The sequence below is a fragment of the Grammomys surdaster genome, unplaced genomic scaffold (genome assembly GCF_004785775.1).
Source record: "Grammomys surdaster isolate TR1022 unplaced genomic scaffold, NIH_TR_1.0 126118, whole genome shotgun sequence".
NCBI lineage: Eukaryota > Metazoa > Chordata > Mammalia > Rodentia > Muridae > Grammomys > Grammomys surdaster.
The window spans coordinates 1,967,407-1,983,946 of NW_021620926.1; the positions used below are offsets into that span (position 1 = coordinate 1,967,407).

General features: G+C 41.2%; 1 non-coding gene across 1 annotated transcript; it reads right to left on the reverse strand.

Annotated features, from left to right (window-relative positions):
* Positions 1-15,889: 15,889 nt before the first annotated feature.
* LOC114611686 lies at positions 15,890-15,995 on the reverse strand. Its single transcript, XR_003709877.1, has one exon. It is a non-coding gene; the product is annotated as a U6 spliceosomal RNA (small nuclear RNA).
* Between the last annotated feature and the right edge of the window lie 545 nt (positions 15,996-16,540).

The following is a 16,540-nucleotide window of genomic DNA, read 5'->3' on the forward strand; positions in this document are numbered from 1 at the left end:
CTCTCTCTCTCTCTCTCTCTCTCTCTCTCTCTCTCTCTCTCTCTCTCTCTCTCTCTGTGTGTGTGTGTGTGTGTGAGAGAGAGAGAGAGAGAGAAAGAGAGAATGAGAGAGAGAGACTCATGAGTCAGCTATGATACAGGTACCTTCTCTCACATAAGGAGATGGTTGAAGCTACCATCCCAGCAATCTGAACCTCTAACACAGTAGGTAGCAGCCTCAACTTCTGATCCACCATTAACATTCATTCAGACCCAGACTTCCTCAGTTTTACTATCCAGGGTATTTAAAATGCGAACATCACTACAAACATAAAATATTGTCACTGATACACTGACATAACTATCTGTAGAGTGGAGATATGTTATTTGAGCTGCCTTCAGCCTCAGATGGAATTAAGAGTGACTGCCTTTGAGCATCAAGTAATAAGGACCAAATCTTGGTCTCCTTTCATCATTGGTAGAAGTTTGTCTGAGGTGAAGAATGACAAAGGGATGACATTATTACCAGATTACTCAGTTCCTAGACTGGAGATTTGGAAGGCATTTCTCTAGATAGCAGCAGAGGATACCATTCCTTGGGTTGGAAAGCAGTCCTCTATGCTATTATAAGAAGGGGAAATAGGTATTCAAAGTCTCATGCCTGCACAAGGGCTAACTGGACACAGCTACTGCTGGTGACTTCCTACTGCTTGCTGGCTGTTCCTCCTGCCATAGGAGGAACAAGGAGACTGTGAGACCTCAGGTTGCTTTGCAGTTAGGTCATCAGACTCACTCTGAGATGGAAGGCTGAATAAGATTCCAGTGCCCAGTGCAAAACACACAAACACACACACACACACACACACACGCATGCATGCACACACACACGCAAACAACTGGATCGTATGTTTGCAACATTATTTAGCAGCTCAATACAGTGGTAGAGCATTTGGCTATTCTGACTGTCTTGACTCTCACACCCCTACAGAGTGATATCGCTCGGTGAAATGCACTTAGCACCTAGACACTTGAAATCCTTACCAAACTTATCCCTCCTTATAAGTCTTCAGTTATTCTTCCTTTTCAAAGCCTTTACTCCTGAAAAACAAACAGACAAATAAAAACAGACAAACAAGCACACAAACAAACAGACAAACAAATAGACAAACAGAAACTATCACGGACCCTGGGAGGGTCTGATGAGAAGGTCTCAGGTAGTTTTGCCTAGATTATTTTCTTTTATGTTTGAATATCAGAGCCCATGGGTATTGCCCTGACTTCTGACTCTCTCAAATACAACTCTATCCCCTAACTTACGCTGAAGTCTTAGGTATACACAGTGAATGTTTATTTGCCAATTGTTAGGGGATTGCTAAAAATTAAATTAATTTGGAATATTCCTCAGAAGCCCTTGACATTGAATATGAAATAAAAACATAACTCACAGGGACGAAAACATCTGCATTTACTGTAGGTGAACACTGGGAGAAGCCAAGATGGATGGATACATCGGAATCAAAAAGGATTTGTTGGCCAAATAAAAAATTATTCTTCTAATCAAAATGGCTTCTGATTGCTTTGCTTTCAGGGAGACTGCATTAGAGTTCTCCAGAAGGAAAATCAATAGGGTGTGTGTGTGTGTGTGTGTGTGTGTGTGTGTGTGTGTGTGTGTAATATATAGAAACACTACAATGTTTCTATATCTGTCATCTGCTTATCTAGGTATCTATCTCTATCATCAACGTGTGTGACATAGCTGAGCTTGTGAAAAGGATTCCTCATGTAGATTACAAAAGTGCTCCAGCCCTGCAGTGTGTAGAGTGAGTCATCGAGCTAGAGTCTGAGGATTACCAGGCATGTCATCCCGTTCAGGAGACTCGGGACTGAGGGGATACCTATGGGGCTTACAGAGGCAGCATGGAGGAGGACTGTCTTCACTACACTCAGAGAACAGTCAGCATTTTTGTTTTGAAACAGTCTACCCACCCTAGACATGGAACGCTGCTTTCCTCAGCCTATTTAAATACCAGAAAATAAATGTGAAAGCAGCCCCACCCCTCATAGAAACATCCAGAATACTGTTTGAACATCAAGCCGACACATGGAATTAACCACTGTAGACACTCTCTTGTTGTAAATTCTTTTGAGCACTCAATATTCCTGGCTTCACAGGTTAGAAGGAAAGTACCTTAAACCAATTAAATATAGTACAGCAAAACAAAAGTCAGCTGATTTACAAATTGAGGAACACCAGTCATAGTCATAGCAGGTTCTAAGCACACTCCCAACCATGTGAGCTCATAGCAGTTACAGGAAAACAGAAGCCTGTCATAGAAACAACTTGATTGACTCCAGCTTAGCCAATCACACAATTGGTTACAGCCTAACCAATTAATTGTTTATATCTTCATTAGTTGATTGGCAACAGGCCTCTAGAAGCCAAATGAAGTCCAGTTGCTGTGATTAGGTTCTATATTGATCAACGTGACTGGGTACTGTGTGAGCCCACAGTCCAAACTCTGTAAAATTCTGCTCAACGCATAGTAGAGAAAGCAGACACTGTTCTTTATTTGTTTAATTCTATCACTTGGCCACAACTGAGCATTAATTATATCAAAATTAATTAGAAACGAAGGTTTAACTACATGTACATTCTTGCATGGGCAGCTTTGTGGGTGCTGGCTTTGTGCTGGGCACAGGACCGTATTGCAAAAGTCAGCAAGAACAGCTGGTTCATACCAGCTGATATTACCTAGGAAGTCCAGTTAAGTGGGTTTTACCTGAGAACATCTTCCTGGATTTTTTTTTTGTCCCTCCCCTAAGAGATGTGCGTTTTTTCTCTTGTAACTGCACTTTTAGAGTGGTAACCTACAAATGGCATTGTCAACCAGCTTTACGTTGTGGTTCTGTGATGCAGGAAATACAGAACAAGAGGGGAATAATGATCAGAAGGTCAGAGAATAGCAATAGGGTCAGCTCCTGGACGACAGGAGGGGAGAGAGAAAAGAAAAACATAACCCGGGGGTACTCAGGGCAGTGAGGAGAAGAATAGAGAGAGGCAAGGTGGGGGAAAGACATCCAGTTTTATCCAGGTCTGCAACCATGAAGGTGTCAGGGCTTCATAAAGAGAGCCATCAAGCTGCTCAGTGCTCAGAGAAGGAAGATACAGTCAAGAGCAACAATTATTGTTCTTGAAGTACTTGAAGAAAACAAGAGGCAAGAACTCGAGACCTCCAAGACAGTGGTGTCCCGGGTCAGCGCCAGCTTGAACCGAGAGGAAGCTGGATGAATCATCACTGCCCGTTTGTCTTATGGTGAGCTTTCATCCCTGCCGTACACTTTGGCATTTCTCTGGTTAAATGGCCATGGGTTATTAAGTCTCAGCCTGATATTTCGCCCTGAAAGACTGGAGTTGCTGGCTTTCACCTGCACCCTCGTCGCCTTGTGTTTTAGAAGCTCACACTGTGATGGAAGCCCTCAGACCTATCTGCATTCCTGACCAAGCTGGGAGCAACTTGTTGGCAGCACTCAATCTTGTTTTATCTTAAGAACCAACCCAGTGCCTGGCAGCCAGTCAGACTTCAGCAGGTATTTCTCAACTCGAAGGAGTAAGAGGGTGAATGGGATCCCATTCCTGTGGTCCTGACAACATTGTAGTCAGCGCTGTGAGAATTTGGTGGGTGAAACAGAAGCAATGACGAAACGAGAGTCGGACACTCATTGTTCCTGGCCTCAGAGAGACCCGGAGTACGATAATATTTACAAAGGATGAAGCCACACAAGACAAGTTGCCTAATACCGTGCCACAGTGAAGGGCAACAGCAAGGCTAGATTGAGCAAATAAAAATACAGAGTGCCAAATGGAAGTTAAATTTGAGTAAGTACATACTATCTCGTGGAACATTTGAGACAGACTCATCATACACACACATTATTTACAGTTTATTAGAATTCACATTTGACTGGACTACCTATATTTTTACCATTCCTAAAGGGAAGGAGATGGGCTGTAGGACATTACTTCTGTTCTTTTATTTGTTTATTTATTTTATGGGGAAAGATGGGATAATGGCAAAAGTTGGTGACTCTCTAAAGACAGACTTGCAAAGATCCCAGGATGAAATATAAGGAAGGGTAGTTCTGGGATAAAAAATCACTGCGTGACAAGCACCCAGAACAGCAAGTTCAGAGACTGGGTGAACACAACTGTCCCTGCCCCTTTCCTGCTCTTCATGGACAGGCAGAACGGGCTCCTTCTCCCGGGGCAAATAGTTTATCCTTACTTAATTAGGCTTGAGCATTAGTCTGTCTTTGTAAACAGCCAACAGGAAAGGCCAGGAACATTTAGCAAGCTTCATAAATTGCTCAATGTTTGTGTGTGTGTGTGTGTGCTTTTAAACATTGGTATCAAGACAGCAAAGTTGAGGAAACAGTGAATTCTAATGGCTGCTTAATCAATGAAGATGTGACAGTGTGATCGAACTGAACTCCCAGGAGACTTAGCACTTGACTCCTGCCCATTTTATAGTAAATATATAATGATGAGGGCGTGTGCTCACACTGGATGCTTGTGTGGAAGTGCCCTTACGTAACATGTGCCACGCACAGTGGAAAGTATAAAGCAAATATAATGCAATAATTACAAAAGCTCACTGATGATTCAAAGGGCAGGAAATGGTTAAATAACCTTCATTGATCATTTATTATATTCCAGATGTCAACATGGTCTTACTTTGGGTTTTCACAACAATATTATAATGCCATTATATACGCATTATAAGGTAACACTATAACCCTTTTAATGCACTTCCTGTTGAGACACACAGTCTTGAATTATTTATAATACCTCAAAATAAGCAGTTATAATACCGTAATTAGTTATTTTAGAATCCAAATATGGCTTGACTGCATATCTACCTTGCTCCCAAAATGTCACTTTTTTTTTTTTGTAGTCTCAGGTAGTATCATTTATTGAGAACTGTGGCAGATATACTGGGAACAAAAAGAAGGACGTGTAAGCTTCTGTCTTGTGGACACATAGGATAGCTTTGTAGGAAGGAAATGTCCGGGGAGCATTGACTGGATTATCTCACTGTCTGATCACCTTAGTAACAGGCACTGTATGAAAGACATTTGTAAGTAAATATCAAATAGGAGAGATGGCTCAACATTTAAGAACTCGTGCTGCTCTTCTAGATGATCTGAGTCTGGTTCCCAGCGCTCATATCAGATGCCTCGTGGACCTCTGTAACACCAGCAACAAGGGCATCCATACACACAAGTCATGTACACAAGCCACACACATACACACACACACAATTTTTAAAAGTATTTTAAAGGAAATATTCACATATTAACAATCAACTAAATCATTGATAATTTATAATTTATAAAGAATTAAAATAGACATGATATCATATCCTAATTAACTAGCAAAAGATTTCCACCATCTTTGATCAAGGGTTCCACACTGAATGCCGAGACAGAATTTTGTTTTCTTCCTATTCCACATTCCCCAGAATCACTAGTTATGCCACTAAATAATGATCATTTAGAATCATCAGCTATTCATAAATTATAAGTTGGTGTCTTTCTTGGCGGAAATACCACACATTTAAAGACATATGTTTTAATTCTTGTTATAACTGACATCAGTGGGCTAATTAAGTTCTTCCTGTATAATTATTTCAGCCGTATAAAATATTCCATAACTAGAATGACATTATAGCTATAAAATGTTAAGTTGTGTAATTATATAAGATTTAAAATTAAAAACAAAGACTCAATATTTTAGCAACTTGTTCCCTAGGGAAAAGTTGCTGGATAGTTCCTTTTTCTGTGGTTTTAAAAATGCAACTGTAATGGTAATGTTTGAAACAAAATGGACTTTTATTATTTTTGCTTTCTCAATATAGAGCAAAGTCTTTGTTTTGAATACTCTTGTGTGATAGGCTGATGTTACTGGCTTCCTTTAGATGAAGTCTAGCTTCTGAATCCCCTTTCCAAGGTGGTCTCATGGCTTGCCTATTTCCCTCCAGACACTTAGAGGTGTACCTATTACTTTACTTGTGTAAGACAATGCTCTTAGCAAATGGCAGGGTATAGCTCTTTACCCCATAGCCTTAGTCACTCATCGTTGACTGACAGATTCTCTGATAGTGACTTCACAATGGCTTTGGAAGGAGGAGGATGCTTTAGCCTTGAAGAGAAAGGGAATATGTTTCTCAAGTGAACCTTGTAAGTTTGATGGTTATTTAGATCAAGGGTGTCCACACTTTTGTCATTATGATATAACGTTGTCATCTAATTGTTGGACCACATTCATATCTATCCTGGGACACACGTGGTCTGCAGGCCACAGGTTGGGTATTCCTGATATGAATATATATATAATTACACAACCAGAAAACAACAGAAATTTAATAGCACATGGGTATACCTTTAATATAATATTGGTCTGCCAGCATATTATTTACATTATAATGTGTAGGTGAAAACCCAAGTTCCTCTGTATACTTGGTTGTTTGACTTGGTCAGATCCCTAAAACAAAAGACACACCAACCAGAAAACAACAGAAGTTTAATAGCGTATGGGTATACCTTTAATATAATATTGGTCTGCCAGCATATTCGTATAATAATAATAACAAAATACCTTATGTATGCAGGGGGGTACTCAGAGAAATTCAAAGATGTGGCCTTGAACTCATGTTTAGCTGTAATCCTCCACAGAGACAGAATGGGAAGGTGAGTTATATGTTAAATTGGAACCTCTTCCACCTATAGGAAGTTACTGTGTCTTTTTGCACCATGTCTGGTTGATGCCTCTGGAAGGCCTGCTCTTTTCTAAAGGGAAACTGAAGAGCAGTGGATCTTGGGTAGAGGGGAGAGCAGAGGCTGCGGTCAGGATGTATTGTATGGAAGAAAAGAAAAAAAGAAGTTCTGTAGGTTTAGCTATCCTTTCCTGGTGCAAGAATGAAGATTTCTCACTGGCACTAAATCTGCAGTGGAGATGCTGACGAGGACGACGATGATGATGACAACGACGATGATTTTAACTGAGAACAGAACCATGCAATACGTTCTCATCACACCTTTTTGTTCTCCCAACTCTTCCCAGATCCTCCCCGCTTTTCTACCCACTCAACTACACACTCTTTCTCTCTGTCTTTAAAAAATAAACAACAACAAAAAAAGACATATTCGGCGGTGGGGGGAGGTATATTCTGGTATCCTCTAGGTCAGAGACATTCACAACAAGAAATTCCTACAATTTAAAAGTACATTCAGGGGGTCAAGGTAGCCGGGGGAAAGTCACCCAACCTCCCACCCTGGCCCGCGCGGGCACCACTAGGAGAGGCGAACATGTGATGGAGAGATGGGAAAGACGTAGTACAGTGGAGAGGCGAGAGAGAAAGCGAAGCCAAGCTGTTCCTGCACTGTGGACCGAGTCGGAACTGGAGACGCTACAGTGTTGCAGAATAGGCAGATTAAATGAACCTACACAATCTCCCAAGGCCAAGGTGATATCCCGCCCAAGCTGCTGCCAAAGGCCATATCTGGATCTGTTGTTCTACCACAGCTGGGGTCTGTGCTAATGTGCCGCCACCAAAGGCCATCTGGATGTGAATGGTCTAGGTTGCCATCTGAGGCCATGTGGATGTCTGAGGACGGTGCTACTGTTGGGGTCCAACCTGATCTGAGTGGCCTGTGCTGCACACTTGAGGCCATGGCAACATCCCAGCTCATGGTGCCCCTGGGGCTCGCGTCTGCGTCTGTGGTCCTATCACACAGGGTCTGTGTCGATTTTGAAGCCTGTGCTACCCCCAAAGGCCATGCAGATATGTCTCGGGTCTGGACTGCTGCCTGAGGCCAGGTTGATGCCCTAGAACTGTGCTGAGCGGGGCTCCACCCCTCATCTGACATGCAGTGTTGTCGATGTGGGAGACAAGCCACCCTACACTTGCTGTCCCCCATGTGACAGGAGGAACTGGCCTAGAAACATGAGTATGAGAAAGCTGGCCCCACACCACTTACCGTGAGGAGGCATAGCCATGGTAGAGATGTCCCTTCCATTCCTCCTTTCTGCTCCTCACTGCCTGCTGCAGGTGGGAGAGTTGGCCCCACTCGTCACTGGCTACAGCTTGCAGGAGAACAGGAGAGCAGCCAGTGCTTCACCTGGGCAGCATAGTAGAGCTGACCCTGGTGATGGGGGCACGGAAGAGCCAGTTCATAGGGCACGAGACCAAGAGATCTGGCCGGCCCTTGGTCTGGGTAAGGTGGATGAGCTGGCTCGATTAGTGCAGGTACAAGAGAGCTGTCAGGCTGATTAACTCACCTTCTACTCAGGGCCAGATTCAGGACCCTGAGTTGGCCCACCCCAACGTCTACCCGTTCTATTGACTGCTGGAGCACATGAAAAGACTGGTCTTGAAGATCCAAAGCTATAGGATCTCCATGACACAGGGCAGCAACAGGATAATAGAAAGGCGTTCTGGTGAGGTTCTGTTATTGGTAGTGTAATAGAAGCCAGAGAGGCCTTGAACCAGACCAAGGACACATTGCACTGAGCATTTCCAAGTAAAGCTGCTTGTGCAAAAGTGTGAATACTGTGTGACACACTGTGACATACCACAGCTTCCACGATGAGGTTTTCGTTATTTTTTAATATCTATTTATTTGTATTTTTGTTTTCTTTTGAGGGAAGTTGTAAGGGCAGAGGGTGGATTTGAAGAGACAGGGAGGCGAGTGGGGTTGGGGTACATGATGTGAAATTCACAAAGAATCAATAAAAAATAAAAGAAAAATACATTCAGGAATGTGAAGTTCAATTAATTTTAGATAATCGTAAATATTCCTTCAACAGCATGGCATTAGCCATAATTTGATACAAAAGATGAATATTCCACTTTCTATAATGCAGCAATATAAAATATAGTACTAAGAAAAATAAAGTCATTTTATTCAAAATTAATTGAGAGCAACCATGGCCCAGGAACATGGATCCCAACTGCCCTGAGTGACATACTGCACTGTGGAAGATGTTATATGAGCCTGCACAGAAAAACAGAAGTAATAACTGAGTATGCTTCCCAAGTACACTGGCAGATCATCAGGGCTACAGCAAGGTGGGCGAGTTCGCTCTGTATGTGTCAGAGGGCAAAACATGCCTAGCTTTGTGGTGGCTAACAGGAGGGATGTCCGCTGCTAAGCTCTGTGACAACTGCCTGAGAAGCTTATCTAGCTAGTAGTTACAGCAACAGCAGTGAAATACAAACTCGAAGGTAACTGACCACTGTAGGGCACACTGTGGCCTAAGATGATGATAAAACATGGTCTACAAATGTCAGTCCTCCAGTACCGTAATAGTCTACAGTTATGGTCAACAGCCTGTTATTCCTTAATACAGACAGAGCTGCTTCATTGAACTCAGCTTGTCTGTGGGCCATGAGGTCAGTTGTAAGCCGTCTGAGTGGTCTGGCCGCGGTTCACAATGACTGGAAACGTCTTTGTAATTCATACACACACCTCCATAGTTTGAACAATGACAAAAGGCACAATAGTAATAACCTGAGTCTCTTGGGTCCCTCATAGGTGCCCAGACTGCAGTAGGTGTTTCACACAAAAATATAGTTTTCCCTGTACCCACACACCCTGTTAATGAAACAGCAAGTTATGATGTCCTTACTCTCTGCACTTCTTTCAATAGCTTATGTTGTTTCTTTTTCTTTTTTTTAATTGGATATTTTATTTATTTACATTTAAGATGCCATCCCCTTTCCCCATTTTCCCTCCCTAGAAACCCCCTATCCCATCCCCCCTCCTTTTTGATTTTATACCATTTTAATTACATGCAAGTATTAAGGTCAGGAAATCTATCCAATATTGGAAATAACAGTCTTCATTTGGAAGGCTGGTTCTGGACATTTTCAGAGATATATTTGGAAGTTAGTGGCAGTTCTCTATGTTTTTCTTTTTTAAAATGATTTTATTTATTTACTATTCAGCCACTGGCTTCAAGTCCCCCTTCTCACAGTTCCTCATCCCATTCCTCCTCAACCTTGCCTCCAAGAGGATGCTCCCCCTCCACCAGGCCTCCCCCTTTCCTGGGGCCTCAAGTCTCTTAAGGATTAGGTACATCTCCCGCTGAGGCCAGACCAGGGAGTCCTCTGCTCTATATGTGCCGGGGGTGGGGGTGGGGCTCAGACCAGCTTGTGTATGCTGCTGAGTTGGTGGCTCTGTCTGAGAGCTCCCAGGGATCCAGGTTAGTTGAGACTGTTGGTCTACCAATTTGGTCACTCTCCCCTTTAGCTTCTTCAATCCTCCTCCTAATTCAACCATAGGGGTCTCCGACTTCAGTCCAATAGTTGGGTGTTTAAGTATCTGGTTCTGTCTCAGTCAGCTGCCATGACATGAAGACAGCCATGCCAGACTCCCATCTGTAAGCACATCATAGCATTGGTAACAGTGTCAGGCCATGTCATCCCCATAAGATGATTCCAAGTTGGGCTGGTCATTGAACCACCTTTCCTTCAGTCTCTTCTCCATTTTTATCCCTGCACTTATTTTAGACAGGAACACTTCTGGGTCAGAAATTTTGACTGTGAGTTGGTAACCCTGTCTCTCCACTTGAGGTCCTGTCTATCTACTGAAGGTGGACTCTTCAAGTTCCCTCTCCCAGTTGTTGGGCATTTTGGCCAAGGTTACCCCTATTGAGTCCTGAGAATCTCTCACCTCCCAGGTCTCTGGTACTTTCTAGAGGGTCCCCACATCTCTCATTCCCTGAGGCTGCATATTTCCATTCATGCTGCTGGCTCTCTGGGCTTCTCCCCTATCCCCCAGCCCCCCACTACCATATCTGATCCTGTTCCCCTTTTCCATCCTCCTCCCCTCTCCCACCCAGGCTCCTCCCTCCCTCTGCCTCCTGTGATTATTTCCTTCCCCCTTCTAAGTGGGATTGAAAGAGCCTCACTTGGGTCTTTTTGCTTGTTAAACTTCTTACAGTCTATGGGTTGTATCCTAGGTATTCTGTACTTTTGGTTAATATCTGCTTATCAATAAGTACATACCACGTATGTGCTGTTGGGTCTGGGTTACCTCACTCAGGATGATATTTTCTAGTTCCATCCATTTGCCTGTAAAATTCATGATGTCTTCATTCTTAATAGCTGAATAGTATTCCATTCTGTAAATGATCCACATTTTCTGTATCCATTCTTCAGTTGAGGGACATCTGGGTTATTTCCAGCTTCTGGCTATTACAAATAAGGCTGCTATGAGCATGGTGGAGCACATGTCCTTGTGGTATGGTGGGGCATCTTTTGGGTATATGCCTAGGAGTGGTATTGCTGGGTCTTCAGGTAGAAATATTTCTAATATCTGGAGGACCACCAGATTGATTTCCAGAATGGTTGTACCAGCTTGCAATCTCACCAGCAATGGAGGCGTGTTCCTCTTTCTCCACATCCTCGGCAGCATCTGCTGTCACCTGAATTTTTGATCTTAGCCATTTTGATTGGTGTGATGTGCAACCTCAAGGTTGTTTTGATTTGCATTTCCCTGATGACTAAGGACTTTGAACATTTCTTTAAATGCTTCTCCCTCATTCGAGATTCTTCTGTTGTGAATGCTCTGTTTAACTCCGTACCCCACTTTTAATTGAGTTGTTTCATCTTTTGGAAGTTAACCTCTTGAGTTCTTTATATATTTTGCATATTAGCCCTCTATTGGATGTTCAGTTAGTGAAGATTTTCCCCTCAATCTATAGTCTGCTGACTTGTCCTATTAACTATTCCCTTTGACTTACAGAAGGTTTTCAGTTTCATGAAGTCCCATTCATCAATTGTTGATTTTAGAGCCTGAACCACTGGGTTTTGTTCAGGATATTTCTCCCTGGGCCAATGAATTCCAGGCTCTTTCCCACTTCTATTCAAATCAGTGTATCTGGTTGAGGTCCTTGATCCACTAGGACTTGAGCTTTGTGCAAGGTGATAAATAGAGGTCTATTTTCATTTTTCTACATACAGACCACCTGTTAGACCAGCACCATTTATTGAAGATGCTTTTTCCTCCCCACTGTATGTTTTTGGCTTCTTTGTCAAAGATCAGTTTTCTATAGCTCTGTCGGTTTATTTCTGGGTCTTCAATTCTATTCCATTCGTGGACCTGTCTGGCTCTGTATCAATACCATGCAATTTTTTTTTTATCACTATTGCTCTGTAATGCAGCTTGAGGTCAGGGATGATGATTCCCCCAGAAGTTCTTGTATTTTTGTGAATTGTTTTTGCTATCCTGGGTTTTTTGATTTTCCCATATGAAGTTGAGAATTGCTCTTTCCGTGTCTGTGAAGAATTGTGTTGGAATTTTGATGGGGATTGCATTGAATTTGTAGGTTGCTTTTGATAGGATGGTCATTTTCACTGTTAATCCTACCAATCCATGAGCATATGAGATCTTTTCATCTTCTGAGGTCTTCTTTGATTTCTTCAGAGACTTGAAGTTCTTGTCATACAGATCTTTCACTGGTTTGGTCAGTTACACCAACATATTTTGTATTATTTGTGACTACTGTAAAGGGTGTTGTTTCCCTAACTTCTTTCTGAGCCAGTTTATCATTTGTATAAAGGAAGGTTACTGATTTGTTTGAGTTAGTTTTATATCCCACCACTTTGCTGAAGTTGTTTATTAGCTGTAGAAGTTCTCTGGTAGAATTTTGGGGGTCACTTATGTATATTGTCATATCACCCACAAATAGTGATATCTTAATTTCTTCTTTTCCAATTTGCATCCCTCTGATCACCTTTTGTTGTCTTATTGCTCTAGCTAGAACTTTGAGTAGTATATCGAATAGATAAGAAGTAGGCATCCTTGTCTTGTTTCTGATTTTAGTGGGATTTCTTCAAGTTTCTCTCCATTTAATTTGATATTGGCTGTTGATTTGCAGTATATTGTTTTTATTATGTTTAGGTAAGGGTATTGAATTCCTGTTCTTTCCAATACTTTTAACATGAAGGGTTATTGGATTTTGTCAAAAATTTTTTCAGCATCTAATGAGATGATCATGTGATTTTTCCTTTGAGTTTGTTCATATAGTGTATTATGTTAATGGATTTTTGTATATTAAACCATCCCTGCATCCCTGTGATGAAGCCTACTTGATTGTGGTGAATGATTGTTTTGATGTGTTCTTGGATTCAGTTTGTGAAAATTTTATTGAGTATTTTTGTATCTATATTCATAACAAGAGCAGGTAAACTATATAAACAGTCCCATAACCCCTAAGAAAATCAAAGCAATCATTAAAAAATCCTTCTAACCAAAAAAAGCCCAGGGCTAGCTGATTTTAGTGAAGAATTCTACCAGACCTTCAAAGAACAGCTGTTCATAAGTTCACTAAAATCAGCTGGCCCTGGGCTTTTTTTTTTTTTTTTTTTTTGCTCAGCTTGCTTTCTTATAGAACCCAAGACTACCAGCCCAGGGATGGCACCACCCACAATTGGCCCTCACACCCTTGATCACTAATTGAGAAAAATGCCTTACAGCTGTATCTCCTGGAGGCATTTCCTCAAGGGAGGCTCCTTTCTCTGTCATAACTTCAGCTTGTGTCAAGTTAACACACATAACCAGCCAGTACAGTTTATTTATCTTGTTGATTTTCTCAAAGAGTCAGCTTTTGGTTTTCTAATTGGTTGATTTCTACCCTGAGTTTGACTATGTCCTGCTGTCTTCTCGTCTTGGGTGTGTTTGCTTCTTTTTGTTGGAGAGCTTTCAGGTGTGCTGTTAAGTTGCTAGTGTAGAATCTCTCCAATTTCTTTACAAGGGCACTATGTGCTATGGATTTTCCTGTTAGCACTGCTTTCATTGTGACTCAGAAGTTTGGGTATGCTGTGTCTTTCTTGTTATTGAATTCTAGAAAGTCTTTAATTTTTTCTTTATTTCTTCCCTTTCCAAGTTATCATTGAGTAGAGATTTGTTTTGTTTCCATGAGTATGTGGGCTTTCTGTTGTGTTTGTTGTTATTGAAGTGCAGCTTTAGTTCATGGTGATCCATTAGAATGCATGGAGTTATTTCAATCTTCTTGTATCTGTTAAGGCTTGATTTATGACTGGTTATATGGTCAGTTATGGAGAAAGTACCATGAAGTGCTGAGAAGAAGGTATATTCTTTTGTTTGGGGGTAAAATGTTCTGTATATATCTGTTAAATCTGTTTGGTTTGTAACCTCTATTAGTTTCACTGTGCCTCTGTTTAGTTTCTGTTTCAATGACCTGTCCATTGGTGAAATTGGGGTGTTGGAAATCTCCCATTATAATTGTGCGAGGTTCAATTTGTGTTTTGAGCTTTAGTAAAGTTTCTTTTATGAATGTGTGTGTCATTGCATTTGGGAGACATAAATGTTCAGGATTCAGACTTCCTCTTGGTGGATATTTTTTTATTAGCATAAAGTGTCTGTCCCCATCTCTTTTGATAACTTTTGGTAAAGTTGACTTTATTGGATATTAGAATGACTACTCCAGCTTCTTTCTTGGAACCATTTGCTTGGAAAACTTTTTTCCAGCCTTTTCTTCTAAGGTAGTGTCTGTCTTTGTCACTGAGGTGTGTTCCTTGTATGCAGCAAAATGATGGACCCTGCTTGCATATCCAGGCTGTTAGTCTATGGCTTTTTATTGAGGAATTGAGTATATTGATGTTGAGAGACATTAAAGACTGGTGAATGTTGGTTTCTGTTATTTTTGTTGTTGGAGGTGGTATTATGTGTGGGTGATTCTCTTCTCTTGGGTTCGTTGTGAGATGATTAATTTCTTGTGTGTTCTTTTCTGTAGATACCCTTCTTGTGTTGGAGTATTCCTTCTAGAATCCTCTGTAGGGCTAGATTGGTAGTCAGATATTGTTTTAATTTGTTTTTTTCCTCTAATATCTTGGTTTCTATATCAAGAGTTTTGCTGGGTATAGTAGCCTGGGCTGGCATTTGTGTTCTTTTAGGGACTGTATGACATCTGTCCAGGATCTTGTGGCTTTTAGAGTCTTAGTTGAAAGTATAATTCTGATAGGTCTGCCTTTGTATGTTACTTGACATTTTTCCCTTACCACTTTTAATATTCTTTCTTTGTTCCGTGCATTTTGTGTTTTGATTATTGTGTGATGGGAGGGTTTTTTTCTGGACCAATCTATTTGGTGTTCTGTAGGCTTCTTGGACATTTATGGACATCTCTTTCTTTAGGTTGGGGGAAGTCTATGATTATGTTAAAGATGTTTTCTGGTCTTTGAGCTGAGAATCTTCACATTCTTCTATTCCTATTATTCTTAGGTTTGGTCTTTTTATTGTGTCCTGGATTTCCTGGATGTTTTAGGTTAGAAGTTTTTTACACTTCATATTTTCTTTGACTGTTGTGTCAATATCCTGTATGGTATCTCATCTGTCTGACATTCTGTCTTCTATTTCTTGAACTTTGATGGTGGTACTTGCATTTGTAGCTCCTGATCTCTTTCCTAGGTTTTCCATCTACAGGGTTGCTCCATTTGTGATTTCTTTATTGTTTCTACTTCCATTTTTAGGTCTTGGACTGCTTTGTTCAATTCCTTCACCTGTTTGATTGTGATTTCCTGTATTTCTTTAAGGGATTTATTTGTTTCCTCTTTAAGGGCCTCTACCTGTTGGCCTTTGTTTTCCTGTATTTCTTTAAGTGAATTAATTATATCCTCCTTAAAATTTTCTATTATCTTCATGTGATTGTAGGTCAGCATCATGCTTTTCAGATCTGTTGGGGTGTCCACAGCTTGTTGTGGTAGGAGAAATGGGTTCTGATGGTGCCAAAATACATTGGCTTCTGTTGCTTGCCTCTCACCGTCTGAGTTATCTCTTGTATTAACTGGCCTGGGTGTCTCTATTGGGAGCCTGCCTCCTGTGTCCCTAAAAATATGGAACATTTCAGGAATTTGTGTGTCATCCTTGCACAGGGCCATAGGAATCTTTTCTGTATGGTTCCAAGTTTAGTATATGTGCTTCCAAAGCGATCACTCCATAAAGAGCTTTTAAGGAAGCAAATTTTACTGAATGAGCATGGCTCTGTGAAGTAAAAAGCCATTCTGTTTTGGCTCTGGTTTCCTCAACAGCTTGGATTCTTTTTGAATTATGAATGGATTAATATAATTGCTGATGCTTAATCTCTTATGATTTGAAAGCCTCATGGGGAATAAAAAGCTCCATTATTCCTCTCCCCATGAGCAGAGGGACCCACAGAACACTTTAGCGGTTCGCTTCTAGATAGACTTAGTATCTTCTAGCTGTTAAGAAAGAAAAATCACAGGATGTCATGGGATGAAACTGCAAATCAAACCTTGCTTGGGATAGGAGGTGGTTCTTGCGTTTACTAGGTTGCAGAAATAATCAAGGATAGTGTTCTTTTTACACTCCTTCGCTCCACTCTTTTGTCTGCTCTCTTTGCCTGTTTCCTGAGCTTCGAAGTTCATTTAGTTCCTGGCTTCACAAAGAAGAATTTGTTGAGCTTGGCCCTTTTTGTGTAATTGTATACACAACAGACAACTAGTTTTAGGATGTGCAGA